We start from the raw sequence: 19,852 nt of genomic DNA, 5'->3' as shown, positions 1-19,852 counted from the left end.
TACTAAGATTTAGTACTAGGACGATCTACCTATAGTTGTTTTACCTCTTCATCTTTGGCGTCTTTTCACATTATCAATGAACCTTAATCACCTTATGGTAACCTTCTGTACCTGGGATAACTAAATTTCTTACGCACGAAGGTGACACCTACTGTAACTGGCACACTTATTCCCTTAAGATTAACTCTGCTCAGAGTGCTTGCTTTAGGTAAGCGACTTCCTAAATGGCCTTTAAAGGTTATTCGTCTGTTGTCTATTCTATTATTGTTGGAGCACGATCTTTGAAATTCTAACGATGTCGACCATTATCAAATCCTCCGGTCCCTAATTCATGTTCGGTTTTATCTTGTTCACCAGCCCATACTGATTTTTATTACTCTGGGGTCTAACCTTTCCTCCTGGTAATCACGTTGAAGTCACCAACTCATTTCTCGAAATAAGGATATGACTTTATGGCTTATACTCTTTTATTGCCTTAAGGCTTGTCACCTCTTGTATTTTCCTTCACTTGACTATAGACTCTGTCATCGTGTCATATTTTGATTTACTGTTATAACCCCTATATCACATCTTACTCATGATGCTTCATTTATTTTCTTCTTATTCTCCGGATAATATTTTTTTTTGTCTATCACTTTATTCTGAAAACTTCAACAATAAGTTCTTTCCCTATAAGCTCCCCTAGCTTCATCTCACTGGCTCTTGGGAATGCCTGACATTCTTTTTTTTTTACTCGGGCCTAGAGTCATACTAAGGTAAATATTTGTCCCTTCTAGGATCCCACTGCCTATCTTCTGAAATTTGTAAATATTCCAGTATTCGTATCTGATTGTACTACTCTAGAGTTCACCATGTGGGTGTCTTAGAAGAAGATCTATTACCACATTTACACCATCTTTCAGAAACGTTAGTTAATGATAACAACCTATCCATAATTTTTGGGTTACTCTAACTCCAACTGGATCCTGATATCCCATCTTTCTCTTAAATAATATCTGTTAGCTCCCATAGAACATAACTGAGATGGGTGTGGCCAATTGTACTTACCTCTGTCATTGATGAAGGTACCAAAATGCTTATATTTCTCTGCCTGATTTGAAAATATTGATTATCTTCATTATCTAGGTGCCTCGTACCCCTCTTCACCTTACTTTTTTTACTTGTTAAAACTTGTATCTAGATTCTGAATTCCTCATAGATTTTCACCATATTCGTGAATAGATATTCGTGCCTTAAGGCTCCTTATTAAGAAGCATACACATCTTAGTACACACATGATCTCTTAAAGACCTCATATTTACTCATCATAAGCATGATGTGAAATCGAGTTCCTCTGACTCAACTCTTCCACATCCACATGCAATCTCTTACCAACTGTCTTTGTGGATGTAGGTATCATTGTATTATGACTAAAGTCGAATTTAGGAGTTTGAATTCTTACAACTGAGCTCTACTGCACGATCTAGAGTAAGAAGAAAGAGTGACAGACCTAAATGCCCTGTAGCCTCCTGCTTATAAGTGTGGTGCACAATACACCCATAAACAAGAATCTACTAGACACGGCTTGTAGACTCCCTAGGACAGAACTGCTCTGATACCACTTCTGTCACGACCCAAACCGAAGGGCCGCGACGGGCACCCGGTGCCTTACTCAACTGAGTACCAACGTAACATATCTTTCTTATCATGTTATCATGAGTAAATGAGCTAGAAAACTCGTCCTGAGATAACAAGAGTAAAACATAAGGGAATAGTCAACATATGAAGACCCAACATGATATACAAACTAATATATGTGACATACGGGCCTATAAGGCCGACATGACCATTAGTAAACTCGAAACATAGGCCGACAAGGCCATACAATTATCCATACACCTGACATCTATCTACAAGCCTCTAAGAGTACATCAAATCATAAAGGTCGGGACAAGGTCCCGCCATACCAATCAATACATATCCAAAGTATACTGACCAAATAGGCAACTTCGGAGCAAGTGGAGTGCACCAACACCTTCGCTGAGTTGATAGCCTACTAGGAGGACTGTCAACCTATCAATCGGGACCTGCGGGCATGAAATGCAGTGTCCCCAGGCAAAAGGGATGTCAGTACGAATAAAGTACCGAGTATGTTAGGCAGGAAAGCATACATAAGAACAGTAATGTAAAGAGAGATATAGAGGAGATACAACCTGTAACATTTGAGTGCCTCTAGGGGCTATGATATGAAATGCATAATACATATATATACATAAACTTTTTAAAACATTCGCCTTTGTGGGCATCATCATCATCATATCGTACCCGGCCTCAAAAAAGACTCGGTAAAAGCGTACCCGACCATCATAATGTTCGGTAGAATCGTACCCGACCACATGGAGCTCGGTAAACCCAACTGATTAGTGGTTGCACAATAGGTGTCGTACCCGGCTGGCTATAGAGCGGCTCGGTAGAGTAAAATAGATAGTATATATAATGCATGCTAGACTCATGGAATCACCTTCTAAACCTTTTGGAGTGACTTAAGAACACTATGGACATCCATACCCTCAATATGAACCTTAGTAGGATTCAAGGATTATACACACTTGCTTAGAATAATTTTATAAGGAAAGAACAACATGGACAACCTTAGTTGCTAGGAGTAGAGTCATTATGAAATAGCGTATCGCTTATGTTCATTTCATTTTAGATCATGCCAAAAGAAAGAAGAAAGTGCCTTAACATACCTTAAACCCGTTGAGTCCTTAATCACTTCCAAGAAACTCTTCAAACAAGTCAACTCAATCTATCATAGTATAAGGAGATTCAAAATCAGTGTTGAGCAAAGGCTAAGTCTATAACTTAAGCTAGTAGCTCGTTTACGTAAATTTTGGCAGCATCTCCCTTGTAATAAGGGCCTCCTCCAATACCATATACAAACAACAATGACCAGAGCAATCCATCAATACATAATTATCAATATCAAGACACCATATAACAACAACAAGTCACAACTACATTACGACGAGCGGCAAGCTCCGATTGGAATCCGTATACCCCTTATCAATCCTTATAGACTTCTTACTTCAACAGAAAAGTATCATTAACTTGATAATGAAGTCATTAATCAATGATTCCAGCCTTATACCATATATTTATAACAACGAAAATAATCCACAACTTCAACTATCCCCAACTAGCAACTTTATTCACTAGTTCATGTCTAGCCCATCCATTTAACTTAATCAATATCAAGATAACCTTAGGCACAAGCAAGAACACAATATACATACTTCCTATAGTAACTTCAAGTCAAAATCCAAGTTATATTCATTTTACAACAACCCTTAATAGCAATACAACACCGTAGAAGTGACTTAAGCTAATCCAAGTATTATCTTGTAGTTTATCATCCTAACAACTTAACCAACATACAAGCAAGCTTAAGCAAAATTAGTAGGCTTTTATACTCACCTTAGACAGCAGCAACAACTTGGAATTTCATCCAAATACAGCCCACAACAATCCTCAGTGACAACACAACCTCAAAGAGGTTTTGTTCTTCACTAGAACTAAGTTTTGATGTTGAAATATGGTGTAATCACTTTGGAATCACTTCAAACCCTTGTGGTATATGTTTAGAAGGGTTAGGAGAAGTTTGGAGACGAATTTTAGTTGAAAAATGAGCAAAAATAGGCGTCTAAATCGTTTATAAATTAAAGTAGGTCAACCACCGCCTAAGTGGGTCCCATTGGGAGCTGCTTGCGCGGTCTCGCGAAAACACGAATATCTCTCTACTCCGATGTTGTATTGACGAACGGTTTAATGCGTTAGAAACTAGACTCGTTGATCTTCAATTTGGTAGGTAGAAAACCCCATGATTCCAAGTATCTTTGGAGAAATACTCATATACATTTGACCTAAATTTCAGCAAATTTATGAATGTAACTTGTGATGACCTTTGCCAACTCTTGTTCCACAACTTGCTTGCCTTCAAAATGTAGAAAGTGAATATCATACGACTAAAATAACTCATAGAATAACCTCATTATCATGTTAAGAACCCTAGTCTCACCCCAAAGTACATGTTATAACATTCCAAACTTATCGACTTTTGACGAAACTTATTTTCTTCAATTGGTTTAGCTTCTAAGATTTCCAACTCTCTTGGTACTCATTATTCATGATCTTAAATATTTATAACCTCCAAGGTAACATGATTAACTTACTTTATTTTCTTCCAAATATAATCTCATTTCCGAGCTTATATCAATGACTTACGACGTACTCTCACGTATGAAAACTTGGGGTGTTACACAACAGAACAGACAGACAAGACTCACACAAATAGAATGGAGGGATAGAAGGGTTTGACTCAATAAAACAAATAAAATCTGGATGACAACCCTGAAATAACCCAAATAGTAGAAAAAACATCAATACAAGCTATCAAGATTTCTTCCTAGTAAGGAGAGAATGACTTTTCAATTTCTAAGCTTGACATTTAGCCACAAATTCGCTCATTAGAATCACTATGGCCTTCTCTAATTTCAATCGGCAAGTTCCCGAGAGGATTCTCATACTCCATGTCGCGAGACATCATCCCCACAAAGTGTACATCATTATGTGCAGGTAAAGGATTCTGCACGATATTCTGGGTGTCACTGTCATGGATCACAATCCGTTTTTCCTGGATCATCCTTTCTATTTCACTTTTCAAATCCCGATAGCTTTCAACATTGTGCCCATGGGCATTAGAATGGTATTCACACCTTTTAGAAGGGTCAAAGCTTCTTGCACGTGGGTCCCCATGATTTGGAGGAATGGGTGAAATCATGCCATGATGCTTTAACTTCTCAAATAAGCTTTCATAGGACTCTCCTATTGGCGTAAAATTATCTTTCAACCTTTGTTCCCCTTTATACCCATGGCTTGGATGTGGATAATAGGGTACTTGAAAATTTTGTGGAGGCTGGAGGAGATTTTATGGTGCTCATGCTCACCTTCTGGGGTGTTTTGGTGGCTGGCCAATATACTGAGGTGGAGCAATAGAGTATTATGTGTTCTGAGGTGGATAGTAATGCTCAGGGGAGTCATGGGAAACCTGATGAGACTGCACATACTTTCGAGGTGCTCTCCTGGGACCTCTTCTCGACCCTATTGTCATCATGATTTCTTCATCCTTCTCATTTGTGTCACTAAGATTATCAGATTCAACTTGGATAGCCTGAGTTGCGACTTTAAGAACTGCTTGACTTATAATTTTGCTTGTCTTAAGACCACTCTCTACCATTTCTCCCATTTTGATTTCTTCCGAGAAGGATTTGCCAACTGCGGATATCATGTTTTGAAAGTAATCTGGCTTTTGCGCTTGAAGGAAGACAATGATTAGCTCGTGGTCATCCATGGGTGGCTTAACTCTAGCTGTTTGCTCTCTCCATTTAATGGCATATTCCCTGAAACTTTCACTTGGTTTCTTCTTCAGGTTTGAAAGGGAATTGCGGTCTGGGGCAATGTCAATGTTGTATTGGAACTGTTTGACAAAGGCCCGAGCCATGTCATCCCAGACATGCCAGTGAGAGGTATTTTGATCCATAAACCATTCGGAGGCTGCTCCCGTAAGGCTTTCCCCAAAATAAGCCATCGGTAATTCTTCCTTTCCTCCCGCACATCTTAGTTGATTGCAATACCTTTTCAAGTGGGCTATGGGGTCTCCATGTCAATCATACTTTTCAAATTTGGAAGTCTTGAAACCAGGTGGCAAGTGGACATCGGGGAACAAACATAAATCCTTGAAGACAATGCCCTTCTGACCAGCCAACCCTTGCATGTTTTTCAACCGTCGTTCTAAACTTTTCACTCTTTGGGTCATTTCTTCCTGTGCCATCTTTCGGGTAGGCTTCTCAATCTTTGTAGGAAAATCAAATAGGTACGAGTGGTACTGCTCTTGCCGGGTAGCAAATTGTGACTCATGACAAGGCTATCCTTGGCCATTGGCCCATGCTTGGAACATTTTGGTCATTTGCTGTTTCAGTATTCTATTTTCCTCAACCACAATAGACTCTTGTTGAACTCTCTGACCCTGAGTCTCTTGAGCACTTATAACAGCTTCGATGTTAGTTATCATTTTTCCTTGGATCTTGTATTGCTAGCTTACCACAAACCAACCACCTCAACTTTCTTCACAATTCAAGACAAAAACATGTTAGAATGGACTCAGTCAGTCCTTATTATTATCTTTTTTCCAATCTTTTTTTCACTTTCTTTTCTTTATTTTTTTTTCTTTCAAAATTATTTGATCGAACCTGATGTGGGTTGCCTACGTATCATGTAGGAACATGAATCAGATATTGCATAGTTTGGAAAGATTTAGGAATAAAGTAAATAAACTAACTCATCATTTTTTTTTTGGATTTTGGGCTTTTTCGAAAGAAAGACTTATAAAGAAAGAAGAAAATATTTTTTGATTTCGATTTTTTGCTTTATTTTTTTTCCTGAGAATTTCTTAAAAAAGGCTTCTAAAGAAGAAAGAAAATATTTCTCTTTTTTTTGGAATTTCGAAAGAAAAACTTCTAAAGAAGAAAGAAAATACTTTTGAATTTGTGGACTTTTACTTTGTATTTATGAAAGAAATACTTATAAAGAAAAGAGAAAATATTTTTGAATCTTGAATTTTCTTTTGAATTTTCGAAAGAAGAATAAAAATATTTTTAGATTTTGAGAAGAAATTAAAAGAAAATATTTTTGTATTTTTTTAGAAATTGGTGTCTAAAAGAAAGACTTTCTAAAGAAGGAAGTAATGAAAAATATGTTTGGATTTTTTTGAAAACTGTGGGCCGGAAGCGATGAGGTTTGCCTACGTATCTCACATCCGGTGAGAATCAGACACGCGTAGTTCACCCAGTTTTGACGGAACAAAAGAAAATATGACTTATTTTGAAATGACTTTTCTTTTTTTTCAAAATTTCAACAGAATTTCAGAGTAATTCAAATACCTACCTCTCACTCTCTTTTCTTTTCTCTTTTTTTTTTTATTTTCATTTTTTTCAATTTCTTTCCCTATTCTAGAAGCTAGTCAGCATGTACGCCGAAATAGACAGATACGCAAGTAGCACGTAAGATGTATCAGGATGGTCTTTTAATTTGGGTGCACCTGTCCTAGACGGACCCAACCCCTGTGTTGAGTTCCCAAAGTCAAATGCACATGATGCAAATAAACATTCCAACTAGGGATCCGGCATGAGGCTGAGTTATTCTAGGTTTAAAACCTGGGTGTATTGTTCTAGACCTGGCTTACCCGAGTGGACAACTCGAGCCGAGGGGGGGCAGCATACCGGTAACCAAAAGATCATCCGGCTTTGCAACTTGTCTGAACCTCGTTCTATCTAGGATATAACACTAACAGAAAGAAGTCACGCCAGCGTGCACACCTCAAAAGAGAGAAGAGAGGGGTTTCGTAGTAGTTTATATACAGTTCAAATAATATCAAAGCGGTAAAAAGCAACATTTAGCACATTAGGCCCAAACAAGTAATAAAATAAGATAAATATAGCCAAATATAAAAATTATTCTAAGCTCGAATTCTTGAACCCTGAACCAGAGATTCTGGGTTCGATCCCTAGCAGAATCGCCAGAGCTGTCACACCTCCCTTACTAATGTTAATAAACAGAAAATAATCTTAAAACAAAATATGCAAGTTACTAACAGAAAAAGAAAGAAGAACGAGAAATTAAAGGAAAGGAAAAATAATAATAAAAGAAAACTCAAAGAAAGAATTAGTACCCATTTACAAGAAAAGTTCCGCTCAAATACAAATTATGACTCCAATTTAACAAACTTAAGACACTTTCAAAAAGCATTTTCAACACTTAACTATCAACTTTCACTTTGAGCAACACTTTTCTATTTTTTAAAAGTTCATTACATAATGTTATCTCACCAAACCAAATAGAACATTTCAATTAGGCAGAGAGTAGAAGTTTAGTAAATAAGAATGGAGAAACTTCAAATCCCAAAGCTGTACCAATTGGTTTTAAAGCCAACTATAGATATATAACTCTGCAATCTTTATATTCAGGTAACATGCACCAGATATTCAGCAACATGTTTGAAGGGGTTCAGCAAATGGATTCAGCAATAAATACGCCAAAATTAGACATGGATTCAGCAAATAATTCAGGCCTTCATTCATACAAATGATAGAAGATTACAAGCAAGCAACTATGTACCTATCAGCAAATGAAATAAACTTCATAAAATCGAATAAAGGCCGGAACACTCCTAGTATGAAGCTCGGCAGCAACAGATCCGAAATCAGCAACAAGAGTGTATGAAATTTCCATAGATCAAGTAGTACTCGATTGCCCAGAAATTGCAGCAGAAAACAGCATGAATGTCCTGGTATTTTCAAAAATAGGGGAAGGTCTCTGCCATTTCCGTTGTTCAAGTGAGAGATGAGGAGGGTGACCGAAGAGGGGAAACGACGCTGGATTCTTGGGGTCTGGTTGTGTGTTCTTCTGCTCTTAATAATAAAGAAGAATGAAGAAGAAGCAGGGAGGGTCCTGATTTTTGTTCTCCGTGGCCGGGTCATTATACTTCATATAGGAATAAAACTATATCCCACTAGCATATTGTTATATTCATGGTCCTAGCAAGATACATTAGTGCACCAATTGCAATAGACACATAAATAAATCATGTACATCATGATTGCTCTAGTCCACATAAGGATTTGTTGAAGCTTTTTTTTAATAAAGTTTTTGGAAACCTTAATATGTTTCAGAACAATATAAATCCTTCAATGATTTTCATTATACGCATATCAAGTTTTTCATGTATTGCTAGATTAAAACCTGAAAATGATTTCATCCACCGCAGGAGAACATGTCTCCATATAACTAATGCCAGTATATTTACGAAAATCTTGTGCCACAAGTCGTCTTTATGTCTATCGACTTGATTTTTCGTTTTACCTTTTTCACAAGAACATATTTGTTCATCCACTGCTTTATACTTTTAGGTGTTGGGACTATTTGTCAAACTTCACATTTTTCAAGTGAAATCGATCTTGATTGCGTATTTTTTATTTTGGCCAATCATTTATCTGTCCACAATTCATGACAAATTTGAGCTCAAGATCCTAATCAATATTAATAATATTAAGTGCTACATTATATTAACAATATCACTGATGATCATTTTGCGTCGATTCAATCATCACTCAATAAATACATAACTTATCAAGATCTCATTATTTTTAGGTACCTGAACCTCTCCCACGAGGTCTTATAAAGTGTTATGTCATAGTGCTCTTATTAAGCACTTGCCTCCTTATTATGACCATCTTAAGCATTTGATCCTCTCATTCTTCAAGGAAATGTAACTTTAGAACCGATTAGTCTATTTCGCTTCATGCATGCCATAAAATTTGTCCATCGGGGACGTAATTCTATTTGGAGCATTAGCAGCTAAAATATGACATTTAGCTTTAGGGTTAGCAAATGCGTCTGACAATAATTTGCAAATGAATTATCACTTGAACTTCAAGTTCATATTTTCTTGTACGAGGATCTATATGTATTCATAATAATTCATTCCACATATCACTTTCAGCTGCCCATTTTCTCCCCATATTGTTGGGATCACCAACACATATCTCCAACCTTCTTTGGAGACTCATTTTGTGCATTGTGGTGGAACAATTAAATCATATAGCATATTCATATTTCTAGATAGAAATTATTTGGTTCCTGACTATGAACCAATTGTGATAGGGAGAACATATCATAATTTGGCTAGATGTGTACCAGTGTTGTTGTATATTAAATAATATATCACATACCAAATTTCGTTTTGGGAGTTTTGTTCTCATAACTAATGGTTTAGCTATAACTGGAGGCATACAGTTTCTGCTAAATCAACTTGGATATAAACCATCATTATCAAGATAAATCATCATAATTTATATTCTGAAACTGTGCTCTAATAATTTGAGCAAGCAATCTTACAAAAGTCAAACTGTAAGTTGATAACAAATGCACATGTGACCATAGAAAAGATGCATCTATTAAAATCATATAATAGTAAACGGTCCACATGACAGGTGACTAGGCCCATATATTTATCACCTTTTATTCGTTCCAGAAATTAAGGGATTCATTCCCAACCTTAACTGGTATATCATGAGAATAAGCAGCACAACAGATTCATGAAGAACCTTCTATTTCTTCAATATATGCCAATATAATTCTCAATTAATTTTTCGCATCATAATTGAACTGGGATGGCAAACCGGTCATGCCAACTAATATTTATTTTAGTAAACCTCTAGTTTACTTGTGGCATGTGATTGCATCATCATGTTTATACTTGTGTATACAAATATAAGAAAAGTTGGATAACCTTTCATATTTCTCCAGTATGATTGTAGTAATTTGAAGATATTCAATCTTTCCTTCATTTATAGTCTCAATATGCCAACCACTTGGGCTAATATATTTGAAACTCAAAATAATTCTTGTGAGGCTTACTACAATATCAATGGCAGGAATAATTTCACTCATATGGGTAGTAACAAATTAGTTCTTCCAGAGCTCTAAATTGCTTTTGTGCTACAAGATCTTTTGTCATACCATCCATATAGTGAATGTCTACTTCACAGATAAAAGCATATCATAATAATTGTCATGGTCAAAATCACCATAAGCAAAATAATTTCTTTCTTTAATTTTGCCTTTAATAACTTTTTATAAGGTATGACAATATATTTTTTGGCATACCACATGTATGCGACCAATGACATATTCATGTAATTATATTGTAATATCCATTATCTTTATTTATTTTAAATCTCCCTTAGATGTAAGTTGTGGCATTTATCCAATCATGCATAAGTACATTATTATGCATTATCTTTATCACATATATATTTTGACATTCACTTTCAGGAATGAGTTTGCATTTACAATTCTTATCACAAGTCAAATTCTCAAGTGGGCAATATTATTTTTATACTGCATTGATGGCAAACATCGCCTTCACATTTTGAAGAAATATTTTGAGAACTCTTATTGTTCTCTTTTTTACAGTTACCATAATGATGACTATCATTATTTTATTTTTTGGCACGCCCGGGTTCATTGATCAACCACTTATCTTTATTTAGACTTATTATGCTGCGTTATCACATTCACTTCAAGAATGGAGCAAATCAAGTGGGACACGCTTCATGCCTTTTCATGAAAAATATGTTATTTTTCTTTAGTCATCACTATATCATCAATACGGTACATTGGGACTCAAAATCGATGTCTTACCAATATAAAGGCATATTAGGCCATAATGAATTAGAACTCAAACCCAACTATTATCATCATGGAGCATCAGGACTTGATCCCGACGTCTTACCCTCGTGGTGCATTGCGACATGAACCCATTGAAGTTGATATCATTAATAGCAAAGGACAAAAACAATTTCAAATAGGAAGGAAATGCTTACCTTTTGAGTTAAACTCTTCGTAATGTCACTTGGATATAATTCTCAACAATAGTCTTTCGTTTACTCAAATTAGCTAAGTAATTAGTATCAAACAGATATATGAAAATACAAAATAATATTAAAAAGTCACATGTGGTCTTTGGTGCAATAAGCCCACTTCAAGATAAAAGTGATATGACCAGTACATTAAGGAAAAATGATGTATCAAATAGAATAATAGTACTACTAGTTACCATGCAATTTTATGAAAACTAAGTATTATGCTCTCTAGAAAAACAAAAAGATACAGTAGAACCTTTAAGTCAATTAGGAATCAAAAAAAAAATAGTGGGCAAATATCTATCTATTATCTACTACTATATGCTTTCTATATAGAAATGATTCAACATGTTAATTTGATAAAAACTAACATAAAAAAAATTGGTGTAGTATATACTTCTTGTACGAATATTTTATCTTTTCAAATAAAAAAAGTTACGAGTACCATTATTATAATATTATATTTGACAGTAAATTAATGTATAATCATTATACTAGGCCTACTAAAATTGTATTATAAGGTAAAACCATAAGTATACGTGATAGAGTATAATTTTGTAGATTTTTAGTTTACAACATGCCACCTATTATTTTGTTCATTAAAGTTTAACAATATTATATTCATGAACAAAAATTATGTTCAAGTTTACATTATGATGAAACGTTACAACAAAACAAAAATGAAGGAACCAACATTCATTCGGCTGAATATACTCATATGTATATCTGATATCAAAATCCAAAAGAATTATTAGGCTTGATAATTTTGATAATAGATCGTCGAGATATACCTCACCAGAAGAGGAGTTCAACCTTGAGGTTAGAATCTTCGTGTTGATAACGTGTTATAAAACTAAGCTTAAAGTAACAATATAGAATAAGGAAAAACAAGCTAAGAGATATAGAGAGGAGAGATCCTTATTTCTTCCATGTATTCAAGTGTATTTTTCAAGCATATACAACATCACTTCCTATCCTCTATTTATAGTATTGCATCGAGGTATATCAAAGAATACCATAAACATGTCATTAAGTATTTGAGATCATGGAGGAAGATCATGGGGAGGTTATGGAGTTAGAATAATAAATATCACGACCCAATTTCCATTTTAAGTCGTGATGGCACCCGACACCGTTGTTAGGCAAGCCAACCCTAGTCAACTAGAGAGTTCTCATTTATTTTTACCAAACAATCCCAACATGTTCTTGACTTAACTTTAAAACAAGAGACAAATTAATCAATCCATAATAATATATATATACAACCCAAAATGATAGTCTACCAATGTGTGTGCTAGGAACCGGTGTCACAAGTACTAGGGCAACTAGTAGAATGTACAAAAGAATATAACTACTCTACTACCTGGAATAGGATAGACATATATAATCAAATTAAAAGAAGAGACTCCGGCATGCTACTGAACGGTTCAGAAGGGGCAGATCACCGTGAAGTCTTGATCAAGTATTAGGGGTGCGTGCTGGCTGGATAGCTAGATGCACCTGCCTCAGATCCTGTACAGTTAAGTACAGAAGCATAGTATGAGTACATAAACAACATGTACCCAGCAAGTATCTAATCTAATCTCGAAGAAGTAGTGACGAGGGGTCGACTTGGCACTTACTAAGGTCAATATCAATAATATTTAAGGATTTCGCTAAGCATGGATAGCATAAATATAATAACAATCTTAGAATCAAGGAGAGAACGATATATCAATTTCAGTCATGTCATATAATAATTTACTTTTCAAAGCATTTAAACATAGTAAATCATGGGAAAATTTCACATAAATATCATGCGCACATTATGCCGAGGTCGTACGGCCCGATCCAACATAATATTAAACTGTGCACTGCCAGAGATTGGAATGACGCGAATCATAGATGCATCTATTTCTACCGAGGTGATCGGCCAGTCCACAAATAGCAATTTTTATCAAGTAAGCACACATTGCTCATTTATAGTCAAATAAATTCATACAAGTTCTCAAGTAAGTGCATACTTTCGTTTATAAGTATTTACAATTTCTGGCATGTTCTAAGCGATCTCAGTAGCAAGCAAGAACGAAGGCATTTGCATGTATAGCATGATACGAGTCCTAAACTACTCGGACAATTAGCATAATAGTAGCTACGCACGGACTCTCATCACTACGTACGTACATAGCCCCCACAGATAGTCACAAGCAATTATTTAATTCACCTAGGGGTTTATTTCACTCTTACGAGGTTAGAAAGGATACTCACCTTGCTCCAAAGCTTACTTCCAAACTCAAGAGCGTGCTCAAAACCCTCAATTCTGAGCCGAATGATCCAAAACTAATCAAACGGTGTAAGAACTAGTCAATACAAGCTCAAGATTTCATATTCTAGCTATTAAAATAATTTTTCAACCCTAAATGCAAAGTTCCTAAAATTCATCCCCGGGCCCACATGCCCGAATTCCGGAAATTTTTGCAGAAAGTTGTTACCCATAACATAAGGATCAAGAATATATGATTTTTACTCCATTCCATAATAAAATTTGTGGTTAGATCTTGTTTTTATCAAAACCCTAAGTTTTACTCTAATCCCATGATTTTCACTAATTTCTATTTGTTAATATACCCCAAACCCAAGTATTAAACTCATATTAAGTGGAAATAACTTACCTCACAATGCTAGGTTGAAATCCCCTCTTTGGAAGCTCCCAAATCGCCAAAGTGTAGAAGCGAAATGAAATAAATGGTCTAAGTCCCGTTTTTAAAAGTTTTGTCCAGGTCTCTGATGTCGCATTTGCGAAATCAGGTTCGCTAATGCGAAGGTCGCAATTGCAACAAAATCATCGCAAATGCGAACCTGGGCATCCCTCTGCAAGGGTCACAAATGCGACAAAAGGGTCGCAAATGCGGACCCTGCTGGGTTCGCAAATGCGACCACTTCCCAACCCAGGCTTCTTCATAATTGTGAAGCCTTCCTCACAAATGCGGTCATCGCAAATGCGAACAATTCCTCGCATTTGTGAGATCTGCAACACTGCCCAGAAACACCAGAAAAAACTGTGGTGTTTTCACTCCCAACCCACGTCCAAAACTCACCCGAGCCCTCGGGGCTCCACTCTGAATGCTCACACAAGTCTAACAACATCATACAAGCTTGCTCGTGCGATCAAATTGCTGAAATAATATCTAAAACTACGGATTTAACACCAAACTCATGAAATTCTTAAGAACATTTTAAATTCCTATTTTTACAACCGGACGTCTAAATTACGTCTAATCAGTCCCATTTCTCACCAAATTTCACAGACATGATTTAAATGTTATATTGGACTGGTACCGGGCTCTGAAACCAACATACGGGCCCGATACCAACATAATCAAATATTATTCAATTTCTTTAAATTCTTACATTTTTAGTTTAACAAATTTTAACAAAAAATTCATTACTCGGGCTAGGGACCACAGAATTCGATTCCGGGCATATGCCCAAGTCCCATATTTTACTATGGACCCTTTGGGATTGTAAAATACGAGTTCGGGCTCGTTTACTAACAATGTTGACCGAAGTCAAACTTGGCCTTTTAAGCCAACCTTAAGGAACCAAGTGTTCCAATTTCAACCCAAACTCTTCCAAATCCCGAACCAACTATCCCCGCAAGTCATAAATCAGTTAAAGCAAGTACGATAAGTCTTATTTAAGGGGAACGTGATTCTAGAAAGCAAAACGACCAGTCGAGTCGTTATATTCTCCACCTCTTAAACAAACGTTCGTCCTCGAACGGACATAGAAAAGTACCTGAGCCAGGGAAAAGTTGGGGATATTTGCTCCGCATGTCCTCCTCGGACTCCCAGGTCGCCTCCTCGACTGGTTGGCCCCTCCACTAGACCTTTACCGTAGAAATCCTCTTGGATCTCAATTGGTGATCATGTCTATCAATAATGGCAATTGGTTCCTCCTCATAACCCAAACTCTCATCTAGCTGGATAGTACTGAAGTCTAACACATGGGACAAGTCGGCATGATACCTTCGAAGCAAAGACACGTGAAAAACTAGATGAACTCTTGATAGGCTGGGAGGTAAAGCAAGCTCATAAACAGCTTCCCCAACTCGCCTCAACACCTCAAATGGGCCAATAAACCTTGGGCTCAACTTGCCCTTCTTCCCGAATCTCATAATTCCCTTCATCGGCGAAACTTTCAAGAGGACCTTCTTGCCGACCATGAATGATACATCACGCGCCTTCTGATCCGCGTAACTCTTCTGTGTGGACTGTGCTATGCGAAGTCTTTCCTGAATCAACTTTACCTTCTCTAAGGCATCTTTCACCAAATTTGTACCATACAACTTAGCCTCACCGGGCTCAAACCACCCGATAGGAGAATGACATCGTCGATCGCATAAAGCCTCAAATGGAGCCATCTTGATGTTGGACTGATAACTATTGTTGTAAGCAAACTCAGCCAAAGGCAAGAACTGGTCCCAGTGCCCTACGAAGTCAATCACATATGCTCTGAGCATGTCCTCTAGAATCTAAAATGTCCGCTCCAACTGCTCATCGGTCTACAGGTGAAATGTTGTGTTGAGCTCTATCCGGGTCCCTAACTCACTCTATATGGCTCTCTAGAAATAGGAAGTGAACTGAGGGCCTCTATCCGATATGATGGAAATAGGCACACCGTGCAACCGAACTATCTCCAGAAACCTCTCTGAAGTATAAACAGTCACTACCGGAATTAAGTGTGCCGACTTGGTCAACCTATCGACAATGACCCAAACTGCATCAAACTTCCGCAATGTCTGCAGCAACCCGATTACGAAGTCCATAGTTATGCGTTCCCACTTCCACTCAGGTATAGGCATCTGCTAAAGTAGGCCACCTGGCCTATGGTGCTCATGCTTAACTTGCTGTCAATTCAAACACCTAGCCATATACTCAACTATGTCTTTCTTCATCCGCCGCCACCAATAATGTTCTCTCAGGTCACGATACATCTTCGTAGCACCTGGATGAATGGAATGTCGTAAACTGTGTGCCTCTTCTAAAATCCTCTCCCTTAAGCTATCAACATTAGGAACACATAGGCGGCCCTAGAGTCACAGAACACCATCCTCGCCAATAAAAACCTCCTTGGCTCTACCATATAGCATTGTCTCTCTAAGAACTGCCAAATGCGGATCATCGAACTGTCGAGCCATGATTTGCCCCAATAATGAAGACTGAGCAACAACACACGCAAGGACTCGACTGGGCTCTAAAAATGTCCAACCTTACCAGTCTGTTAGCCAAGGACTGAATGTCCAAAGTTGGTGGCCTCTCCTCCGCTGAAATGAATGTCAAGCTACTCATACTCTCTGTCTTCCTACTCAAGGTATCCGCGACCATATTTGCCTTACCCGGATGATAAAGAATGGTGATGTCATAATTCTTTAGTAACTCAAGCCATCTACGCTGCCTCAAATTGAGATCCCTTTGCTTAAACAAATGTTGTAAGATGTGATGATCAGTATAAACCTCACATGACACCCCATACAGATAATGCCTCCATATCTTAAGAACATGAACAATCACTGCTAACTCTAGGTCGTGCACAGGGTAATTCTTCTCATGAATCTTCAGCTAACGAGAAGCATATGCAATAACTCACCCCTCCTTCATCAATAAACATCCCAAGCCAACACGTGAAGCATCGCAATATACCGTATGCATCCCTAAATCGGAAGGCAACACTAGAACTGGTGATGTAGTCAAAGCTGTCTTAAGCTTCTAAAAGCTCGCCTCACAATCATCGGACCAACGGAAAGGAGCACCCTTTTGGGTCAATCTAGTCAGAGGGGATGCGATAGATGAAAAGCCTTGCACGAATCGGCTGTAATAACCTACTAGCCCTAGGAAACTTCTAATCTCAGTCACTGAAGTAGGACGTGGCCAAATCTGAACTGCCTCAATCTTCTTGGTATCCACCTTAATTCCCTCTCCTGATACAATATGCCCCAAGAATGCTACTAACTATAGCCAAAACTCACATTTGGAGAACTTAACATATAGCTTTTGCTCTCACAAGGTCTGTAGCACTACTCTCAAATGTTGCTCGTGCTCCCCCAGGCTACATGAGTATATCAAGAAGTCGTCAATGAAGACGATAACAAAGGAATCAATATAAGGCCTAAACACCCTGTTTATCAAGTCCATAAACGCCACTGGGGCATTGGTCAAGCCAAAGGACATCACCAGAAACTCATAATGGTCATACCTAGTATGGAAAGCAGTTTTCGGGACATCTGAGTCCCAAATCATCAGCTGATGATACCCCGACCTCAAGTCGATCTTAGAGAACACCTTAGCACCCTGCAATTGGTTGAACAAATCATCAATGTGTGGCAACGAGTACTTGTTCTTGATGGTAGCTTTGTTCAACTGGCGGTAATCAATGCACATCCGCATAGGCTCATCCTTTTTCTTCACAAACAACACTGGTGCTCCCCAAGGTGACACACTTGGTCTAACAAACCCCTTTTCTAACAACTCCTCAAGATGCTCCTTCAACTCTTTCAGAGCCATACGGTATGGTGGGATAGATATAGGTTGGGTGCCTGGAGCCAAGTCAATACAGAAATCAATATCACGATCCAGTGGCATGCCATGAAGGTTAGAAGGAAACATATCGCCGAACTCCCGGACTACTGGAACTGAATCAATCGTCGGAAACTCTACAGTGGTGTCCCGAACATAAGCTAGATAAGCCAAACAACCCTTCTCGACCATATGCCGAGCCTTCAGAAAAGAGATGACCCAACTAGATGTACTAACTGTGGAACCTTTCCACTCCAATCTCGACAACTCTGGCATTGCTAAGGTGACAGTTTTGGTATGGCAATCTAGGATGGCACGGTATGGGGATAACCAATCCATGCCCAGGATGACCTTAAAGTCGGTCATATCAAGCAACAAGAGGTCTTCTCTAGTCTCAAAACCACAGAATATGACCACACATGATTGGTAGATCCGATCCACAACCACAAAATCGCATATGGAAGTGGACACATGAATAGGAGTACCCAAGGACTCACGAGGAAAATCCAGAAAATGAGTAAATAGAGATGATGCATATGAATAGGTAGACCCTGGATCAAATAGCACTGAAGAATCCCTACCGCATACGGAAATAATACCTGTGATAATGACATCTGAGACCAATACATCTGGTCTGGCCGGAAAAGCATAAAATCTAGCTGCAGCGCCGGCTGGCTGGGCTCCACCTGACTGAGCAGTAGCTGGTTGGCCTCTCCTTGTCTGGCCTCTACCTCTAGGACGACCCCTACCAGTTTATCCTCTGCCTCTGGGCGGCTGGGCAACCAGTGATGTAATCATGGGTTGCTGACCCTGCTGTACTACCTTACCCTGAAGCCTGGGGCAGTATCTCCTCATATAACCAAGATCTTCGCACTCAAAACAACCTCGCCGTGTGGTGACCTGCTGCCCTGATGTCTGACCCTAATGGCCTATAGAACCACTAGAAAAAGCCTAAATAGTTGGTTGATGGTATGAAATCTCTAGTATAGCACTAAAATAGGAAACAGAAGAACCCTGGGGGCCTGGATACCCACTAGAAGAACCCTGAATAGCTGGCGGGCGGTAAGAACTCTCTGGTATGGCACTGAAATAGGGGTGCGCTAGAGCACCTCGAGGAGGTGGTGGTTCTGAATATGGGGGCCTGCTAGGCTGACCTCTCCCAAACTGACCTCTGCCCCTGGTCAGGGTGCCTCTGAACTCTTCAGAGAATCTAGCCCTCTTGTCCTGTTGCATCTGCTCTCTACCTCTCAGATGGTAGCCCTCAATCCTTCGAGCAATCTCTACCACTAGCTGATAAGGAGTCCCCATCTCCATCTCTCGGGCCATGTTGGCCCTAATACCAAAATGCAACCCTGCAACAAACCTCTGTACCCTCTCTGTGTTAGTAGGAAGTATCAACAGTACATGGCGGGACAACTCAGAAAAACCTCTCCTCATAGTCGGTCACCAACATCTGACCCTGCTCAAGCTGCTCAAACTGATATTGCAACACTTCCCTCTCAAAGGGTGGAACATACCTATCCAGGAAAATTTGTGTAAACTGATCCCAAGTAATGGGAGGAGAACCTGCTGGCTTGCCAAGAACATAAGACTGCCACCATCTATGGTGTCACGACCAAACCGATGGGAAACGACGGGTACCCGGTACCTTACTCACTCGAGTACCAACGTAACATATCTTTCTTATCGTAATATATTTGGTAAATGAACCGAAATAAAGCATGAGGGAATACAAACTTATACATATGACATACTGGCCTATAAGACCAAAATGATCAC

The sequence above is a fragment of the Nicotiana tabacum genome, chromosome 20 (genome assembly GCF_000715075.1).
Source record: "Nicotiana tabacum cultivar K326 chromosome 20, ASM71507v2, whole genome shotgun sequence".
Taxonomy (NCBI): domain Eukaryota; kingdom Viridiplantae; phylum Streptophyta; class Magnoliopsida; order Solanales; family Solanaceae; genus Nicotiana; species Nicotiana tabacum.
This window is presented reverse-complemented; position numbering follows the sequence as displayed.